Source organism: Lissotriton helveticus, chromosome 11 (assembly GCF_964261635.1).
Source record: "Lissotriton helveticus chromosome 11, aLisHel1.1, whole genome shotgun sequence".
NCBI lineage: Eukaryota > Metazoa > Chordata > Amphibia > Caudata > Salamandridae > Lissotriton > Lissotriton helveticus.
Genome location: NC_136072.1, coordinates 706,025,763 through 706,032,472, shown reverse-complemented (window position 1 = coordinate 706,032,472; position 6,710 = coordinate 706,025,763). Strand labels below are relative to the sequence as shown.

The following is a 6,710-nucleotide window of genomic DNA, read 5'->3' as shown; positions in this document are numbered from 1 at the left end:
GTCCTAACGGCTGCAAACTGCGATCGAGCCTCTCTGGCTCTTAGAGTTAACTACCCCCCTCCCGAAGTTTGGGAACAGTTGGGGCTCTGCAGCAACACCGCCGGCATACTGTCACATGCCAGACAGGGATGGAGGGAGGAGGTACATGTTTACCCTGGAAGGTCCTTCTCCTTTCCGGGAAATTGGTGAATTCCTGCAACATAATATAATGCTCCACTTATTAGAGAACTTTCAGTTTCGGTCTGAGTGATGCCCTTGAACTAAGTGTATAAATAGACAGGAACAGGGTGGAGGGAGGAGGTACACGTTTACCCTGGAAAGGCCTTCTCTGCTACTGGAAATGGGTGAATTCCTTCAACATGACATAATACTGCACTTATGAGAGAACTTTCAGTTTCGGTCTGAGTGATGCCCCCGAACGGAGTGTATAAAATACCCTGGAACAGCCGCCGGACGATCAGAGCCATCAGACGAGCACAAGAGGTTTACGGTAAGTGTCTTTTTTATTTTATATGTCCATAGGCTATGCAAAGCCCATACTTCTCTTACTGCCTCGCTTTAGTTAGTCTGTGATACGTCCTGCTCGGTGTGCTGCTGCTGCAGCTCCCCCCGGGTATGGCAGAAATTAGAAAAATACAACCAGATCGAGGGAGAATTTGAAAAAAAATAGATAAGTGGATTTCATTTTCCCTATTGACTTGAATGGCAGCAAATGCAATTTTAGATGGATGACTGCTAAAATAAAGTCATTTATGGCTTAAAAATCGAAGTCTGCCGCCTGTATGGCGTAACTGCATTGACAAGTGTTGCACCTCATGTACTCGGCGGGTTATTCACTGTGACTTGGTGGTGGGACCTACCAGTGACCAACGAAAACACAGCGCTCCCGTCAATCCTAAAACAGCACCGTGTTCATGCATTCCTAGGAAAATAGAGAGCATCTCTGCAACCCGCGGGGGTGTAGAGCACATATACAAACAGCTCCCTTTACGAATGTTTGTAATTTAACTTTTTTCCTCCGCCAACGAATTCCTCTTTTTCAAAGCAGGTAAAGTGGAAATTGAATTTCTCCGATTTTTCCCAACTCTCCCTTTATTTTATAACCCCATGTTGGCATGTCACTCTAGTGCCTCACTGCAAATTGATTTGCAGCCAAACATCCATCTTCGACAATGGGAAACAGCTCTATACGCCTAGAATTATGTAGAATAGAATAGTAAGTAGTTTTGAGTAGTAACCTGCATGCAGTGTTGTGGTTTAGTGTCCCCCGGATTGCAGTACCATATAGAGCTTAATGTTCATAGGAGGCAGTGAACATTAGTGGGCAATAGAGGTGCAACTGAACGGGGGAGGTGGGACGAGCGGAGGGGGAATACAAAATAAAAAAAAAGACTTACCTGAGTTCTGCCCGACGCCGCCTCTCCTCCGACGTCTTATCCACGTCACAACAGGAGACACACTGCCTCCCAAAATCCCCAGGCCAATTACAATGCTCCAGTGCAGCCTTGTAAGTGGCCTGAGCGCCGTAGTTTGGTGCTCAGACTGTGACAGGGACGCTGTGCATGTTCCCTACCAGGCTGTGTAATGCAGCCTGGTGGGGAACTTGCAAAATGCACAGGACTGTTTGGCCGGCCCAGGAAGGCCAGCCAAACAGTCCTGCACACTTTAAGATTGTGCCTAACACTCCCTGGGCCCTGCTCTGGCCAGCCATGCCCGCCCCACACCTAAGCTGTAATAACCTTAGTTATTATAATTTTAGTTTACCTTTTTAAAATACAAGCAGAGCAGTGGGGCGACACTTCTCCGCCTTAGCGGAGGAGCCACCACCGGTAGTGGTATAGTGTCCAAATGATACATCATCCCGTAGATGTGGTGTGGCAACTTACTGATTTATTTACCAGAGCATTGCATCAATGGAGTGTCACTTTTTCCAATGCTCCAGTGGCGCAATGCCCTGCTCTATATTCACAAGACAGCACTATTCCACTTTACGTGGTTTAACGCCGCCTTGTAAATATGGCCCTCCTTGCCGCAGTTTTCTGCAGCAAAGGGGTGTGGAACGGATGTTGCTGTGGGGGGTCCTAGCAACACCCCTAGCTTTGTATTGCTGGAGTTGGTGGTAAGACTGACGCAACTCCAGAAATGTGTCAGAACACAGAGGTGAGTCCTATGTTAAAAGCGATGCAACAATTCTTATGCCTGGTTTGAGGTTGCATAGGGATTTTGATGCAGTGAAAAGTAGTACATTTTGCTGCTTCAGTTCTGCAGTTATAATGTGACACAGGCCTCTACAAACTGATGCATTGGGACTAATGCATCAATTTGTAAGTAAATATGGAGCAGTGAAGCACTGATTGAGCTGTTGCTGCATCAAAAAAATGATGCTGTGGCGGCACTAGCTCAGTGTAAATATGCCCCAACCATCCCTGCAACTGAGGCACCCGTGCACCATGGTGCACCAGTGCCTGCCCCGGCGCTAGTCAGGTTTTTTTTAGCACCGTCGTAAGGGAAAACACAGGTGTGCACCAGTATTCTTATAAATGCGGCGCATCTGTGCATTTTTTGAATGATGCAGCACTGCACTGCTAAATTGCTTGCAGCGTCGCGCTGCAGCATTTCATTGTAAATATGCCCCAGAGTGTCCCTGGTATGCAGTGTGTGGTAAAATTGTGGGGTGATTAGTGCTTTAATGTCCTTGGAATGCGGTTTAATGGAAAGTTTACAACGACAGCTGCACTTTAGAAGTACCATTGTTTCGTGCTACAATGAAGACAAAGATATGGTATTAAAACATTGCTCTGTGTTTTTTGGAATCTACTGGGTGATGCTAGCTAAAGGTCACAAGGTTAAACAGTGCACTGATGGAAAACTTATTATTTTTCAAGGAGTGCAGTAGTTCTGCAGGAAACTGTTCGCAACTTGGTGTCAAACACCAGCACTGCATTGACTTCTGTGGCCCTTCTCTCTCCAAGCTGCATTGCGCCTGTTATATGTTCCGGTCTAGCCAGCTACAAACACTGCTGAAGTCCACTGGCACACCCTCCCCAGCTAACTTCGAGCCAAATTTTTACTTTCTGCTTTCAGTCTTTGATTCAAGTCTTTGCTCAATCAAGAACCCCCTCTCTGCAGCTGCTTAACTACAACTCCCTCCCTTTAGCCTCACTTTACTCCAGGCTGGTGGGCCCTGCCTTTAGTAAAGTGTATTTATTTCTGCACCTAGCAGCATTGTTGGCAGTCTGGCAGTAGACTTTAGCTTGCCACAACCGTCATCCCACCGTTGCGTGAAAATATTTTGCTGCTGGTAACTTGATGCACTGCTTCATAGCCAAAAATTCTGTATTCACGAATCACATTTACAGAGCTCTCAAGATTCCCAGGTCCATGTGTGAGTAGCTCATTCTGTACATGTTTTTTCTTTATAATGTGGGACTTGTAGCCCTGATTGTTGCATTATAAAATCAGGACTACACATGCCAGTCAGGAAAGAAACATCCTCGACCAGAAAAACATCTTTCCCATGGACCTGGGAAAATTGACAAGTTTGCACATAATGTGTGATTGTTTATTGTGCCTAAAATGCTATGTGGAAGGCTGTTTCAACTATGGTGCAGTGTAGTGTGGTTGTTCACTGGCCACAGGTTACGGTGTAGCGTGCTTGTGTTATAAGGGTGCAATATGGTACAGCCAGTTAGAATTCTAAAGTATACAGTGCAGTGAGATGCTTAGTGCCCCAGGGGTTCAGAAATTGTGCAGATTTGCTATCCCTAGGATAATTGTTATAAATGTTTACTCTGGCAGTAAGAGCCAAACTCTTAACTCTGTTATTCCTTTTTAGCTCTATAGGAGGGGACCTAATGCCAGCGGCAGAGTTTTTTCAGAAAAGAAGTGCACGCGTTGCATTGCTTGCAATGCAACGCGTGCACATCTTGGCGATTTCCTTTCGGGAGCGCGCAGCGCCATATGGTGGCGCCATAGAAGTGCAAGCGTTGCATTGCTTGCAATGCAACGCGTGCACATCTTGGCGATTTCCTTTCGGGAGCGCGCATCGCCATATGGTGGCGCCATATGGTCGCACTCCCTAAAGGAAACTGCCACTTTCACTGCCTCGTGGCTTTACTGCCGCTCAGCCAATGCTTGTTTCTTTTTACTTTGATGCGTTTATCTGATCCGCTGCTTCTGGAACCGAGATGCTGCAAGTATCGGATTGCAGGCTTGCAGAGAGCCGGTGTTAACCGGAAGCGGTGAGCGTCGCTTAAAACTTGTTTATACTCTGACTATATTAACTGCGTTGAGATCAGTTCTAAAGGCTGAAATCTTACATTGCTAGCTAGTGCGCGCCCAGACATTGCTTTTACTTCTTATCAGAAAGCTGTTTTTATTGAGTAGATCAAAGGGGCGAGCGAACGTTTTCTGTGATTTAATGTCTGTGTTTGGGGAGCCCGCGCTTTCAAAAATGCTCCCAAAGTCTGCAGTTCGGACACAGTGCATGTGCTCGGATGCTCGCACCATTTGTCCGCCTGCAGCTTTTGGAGCAATTTCGCGGCCGCTTTGAGGTTCTCAGTGAGCCGGGCGGCCACTGAGAAGACCAGCAGCCGCGAAATGCTCACCATTTGTCACCCCCTCCCTTCCTGCTGGCATTTCCCCCTCCCTTCTCGCCCAGTCCTTGTTTTATTCGAATCATACCCCACACACTCCCCTTCTACTATTTATTCTGTAACATCCCATTGCTCTCTCTACGTCTTATCTTTTTGTGTGTTCTCTCTTGCAGGCTTACCCATATGAACCGCTTGGTCTTCCTCCTGTCATACCTGTGCTCATGTCAAATTTATACTCTTTTTTTCTGCACACTTGTGTCCTCTTGTTTGTTCTCCATAGCATCATCCTCATCACACTCTCCTAACGACTCTTCCTTTTCCCGCATGTGACCCTACTTGCACCCTCTCGGATCCATCTTCATTCTTTTCTGCTTTTCCCTGTTTCCGCCACACACTCCACTCCTTTGTGTCTCCTTTTTGGCCTCTTTCCTACTTAACTTTTCATCCTTTCTCCTTTAATCCCATTTCCACCTTCTCACAACCCCTTCCAGCACTGCTATCTTAACATTTGTGTTTCTCTCTGTCTTATGATGTCTGCCCTGCCACCAATTACTTCGGACCCTCACACACCCTCACCCGCACACCTCCTCACCCTCACACGCCCTCACACCCTTCCAACCTCACACACCCTCACACACACTCACTCACCCTCACCCACCCTCATTCACCCTCACGCCCTCACCCACCCTCACCCTCACACCCTCACCCTCACGCACCCTCACACACCCTTACCCTCACACCCTCACGCACCCTCACCCTCAGTCCCCCTTCACACACACTCACACACTCTCACTCACCCTCACACCCTGACCCCCCTCACCCTCACAACCCTCTCACCCTCACACAACCCCACCCACCCCCACCCCCACCCTCACACACCCCTCATACACCCTCGCCATCACACCCCTTCACCCTCACACCCCCTCACCCTTGCTCACACCCTCACCCTCACACCCCCTTACCCTCACACCCCCTTGCCCTCTCACCCCCTCACACCCCCTCACCATCACACCCCTCACCCTCACACTCTCACACCCCCCTCACCCTCATACACCCCCTCACCCTTACTCACCCTCTCACCCACCCTCACCCACCCTCTCACCCTCACACACCCTCTCACCCTCACACACCCTCTCACCCTCACACACCTTCTCACCCACCGTCACCCCCTTCACCCTCACAGACCCTCACACCCCCTCACCCTCACACACCCTCACACCCTCACACACACCCTCAACCTCACACACCCTCACCTCTCACACCCCCACACCCCCTCACCCTCACACCCCCTCACCCTCTCACCCTCACACACCCTCTCACCCTCACACCCCCTCACTCTCACCCCTCACCCTCACACCGCTTCACTCTCACAGCCCCTCACCCTCACCCTCACACATCCTCACCCTCACACACCCTCACCCTCACTCACCCTCTCACCCTCACTCACCCTCTCACACACCCTTTCACCCTCACACACCCCTCACCGTCACCCCCCTCACCCTCACACCCCCTCACCCTCACACCCTCACCCGCACACACCCTCACCCTCACACCCTCACACACCCTCACACCCTCACACACCCTCACCCTCACCCTGTCACCCTCACCCAGTCACCCTCACACCCTCTCACCTGCTCACCTCCTCACCCTCACACCCTCACACCCTCACCCTCACACCCCCTCACCACCCCACCCCCTCACACCCCTCAACCCCCCTCACCCTCACACCCTCACACCCCGCACCCCACACCCTCACCCCCCTCACCCTCACACACACCCTCACACACACTCTCACCCTCACACCCTCACCCTCTCACCGCCTCACCCTCACCCCGTCACCCTCACCCAGTCACCTTCACCCAGTCACCCAGTCACCCTCACACCCCCTCACCCTCACACACCTTCTCACCCTCACACACCTTCTCACCCACCCTCACCCACCTTCACCCTCACCCCCCTCACCCTCACACACCCTCACCCCCCACCCTCACGCCCCCTCACCCTCTCACCCACTCACCCTCACCCCGTCACCCTCACCCAGTCACCCTCACTCACCCTCACACCCTCACCCTCACACACCCTCACCCTACTACCCTCACCCTCACACGCCCTCAC

The 6,710-nt window shown here is 50.6% G+C and overlaps 1 protein-coding gene across 1 annotated transcript in view; it reads left to right on the top strand.

Annotated features, from left to right (window-relative positions):
* The first annotated feature begins 459 nt into the window (after nucleotides 1–459).
* Nucleotides 460–6,710, top strand: part of LOC144791793 (guanylate-binding protein 1-like) — a 507,850-nt gene continuing 501,599 nt past the window's right edge. Inside the window, exon 1 of the mRNA XM_078666562.1 lies at nucleotides 460–490. The gene's annotated coding sequence lies outside the window, so the exon portion shown is untranslated. The remainder of the gene's footprint in view (nucleotides 491–6,710) is intronic.